General features: G+C 39.1%; 1 pseudogene; it reads right to left on the bottom strand.

Annotated features, from left to right (window-relative positions):
• Positions 1–468: 468 nt before the first annotated feature.
• The window catches only part of LOC118750407, a 12,397-nt pseudogene continuing 10,758 nt past the window's right edge, over positions 469–2,107 (bottom strand).

The raw sequence follows: 2,107 nt of genomic DNA, 5'->3' as shown, positions 1-2,107 counted from the left end.
GATTCTTCCGGTTCCGACAAATGATTAATACATTATAAAAATACACCCACCTACCAAATTTGATCCGGATATCTCGAAAACTGAGAGACTAGATTGCATACAAACAGACAGACAGACGGACAGACGGACATGGCTAAATCAACTCAGCTCGACGTTCTGATCATATAAGTATACATTTTCATGGGTCTATCTCTTTTTGTTCTGGTACTTACAAACATCGGACCAAAGTTATAATACCATTTCATGCTCATGAAAGGTATAATTAAAGTTATAAGTTTTTGGTTGCTTTTATTGATGAAAAGTAAAACGTTAGTTATGTCTACAAAAATGCAGCCTCATTTTGCCATGAAGCGGATTCATTTTCCGAGTTTACATATTCTTTAAGCACATTTCGAATATATTTTTCATAGTCTGACGGTCTTCCCCGGAACGCAGTAATGCCAGTTTCATTCGAAGTCTCTTCTCGCGTTATGAAATGGCTTTCCAAATTTTCTGAGAAGTTATTGCTGCAGTAAGTTGAGCGAGAAGTATTTAATAAATAATTATGCAACAAACAGCATGCAGAAACAATTTTTTATGCACGTTCAGGGCTGCAAAATAATAGGTGCGTTCGACAAGTCAAAAATTTGTAATAGTTTTTCCAAATTTTTACTGGATCGCGGTCGATAACGACAAAAAATTATCCAACACACAAAAATTGAGAGAGCAATCATTTTGATGCAAGAGAAGAGTTCATTTTGTACTGGCAAAACTTTAGTCAGCAAAAATTATCCAACACGAAAACATATGATCACAAAACATATGGTTGCAATTTTTGTAAACAAACAAAATTGCATTTTCCGAGTTGTGGTATTTATATGCTTTTTGGCTGCCTGCTATGTGACTTTATGATAGCGCCAACTTGTTTTTACTTCTAGAAATGTTCCTGGCGAACATTGAACGTTCACTTTCCTTTTTTCTTCTATGGAGGCAACATGAATTTCAGTTTGTTTACAAATAAAACATAAACAAAGTCAGCTGGTGTGTCTTCTTCTTCCGGTTTTTGCAAGTAATGGCTAATTTCCTGTTCGTTTACTTTTTTGCTTTTTCATCCCTTTGGGAGAGTATTTTCGCTTACTCTCTTGATTTTGATTGTTGGCTGGTGTTGGCTAATTTTGTTATCGAACGCAACTAATGTCTTTCTTAGCCAAAGCCATTTAGCGCTCAATATGCCAAAGGCATTTTCTATACATCGTCGTGCTCTGCTTAACCTGTAGTTAAAAATCCGTTCCTCTCGTGGCAGTGGTTTAGTTGTAAAAGGTTTAATTATACGCTTACTTAAATGGAACGCATCGTCGCCAACTATAAAGTACGGAATTTTTGTTCCACCAAAAAAAGAATCTTGAGGGAACGAGTAACTATCGTTGATGATGCTTCTGCCCAACGTAGAATTTTTAATAACATTGGCGTCTCCTTCACTGCCATAGGCACCAATATCGATGTATGAAAACCTGTAGGAGGCATCAAAAGTTGCCATTAAAACGATTGAGTGAAACACCTGCATGGAAAATATTGCTTTAGTATTTTTGTGGAAAAAATCTTTACTTTTAACATACCTTATAATTATAAAAATTACTGCCGCTATTCGGTGGAGCTTTTATATTAATGTGTTTGCCGTCAATAGTGGCGACACAATTGGGAAAATTCCACTTGCTGAAAAACTCGTCCGCCGTTTTCTGAAGAGTTTCCACCGTCCACGCTGGTACTTCATCTTTCAGGGCAATGCAGATAGCTGTGCATACATGTGCTACCATGCTTCCGAAATGTTGTTTGCTAATTCTATAGCATCCCAATTTGCCACAGGGCGAAGACGACGTCGTTACGACGTCGCTTTGGTGAAGCCGTTACAACGTCGCTCTGGTGAAGTCGTTTTGGTGAACTCGAAACGACGTCGTTACGACGTCGATCTGGTGAAGTCTTTTGGGTGAACTCTAAACGACGCCGCTGCGAGGTCGCTTTGGTGAAGCCGTTACGACGTCGCCCTGATGAAGTCGTTTGGGTGAACTCTAACCGACGTCGTTACGACGTCGCTTTGGTGAAGCGTTTTTGCGGCCCGCCGGCGAAGTGT

This window comes from Rhagoletis pomonella, unplaced genomic scaffold (assembly GCF_013731165.1).
Source record: "Rhagoletis pomonella isolate Grant_MI unplaced genomic scaffold, Rhpom_1.0 Rhpom_scaffold_00224, whole genome shotgun sequence".
Classification (NCBI taxonomy): Eukaryota; Metazoa; Arthropoda; class Insecta; order Diptera; family Tephritidae; genus Rhagoletis; species Rhagoletis pomonella.
The sequence above is the reverse complement of the archived record's forward strand: the minus strand, read 5'-3'. Positions and strand labels throughout refer to the sequence as shown.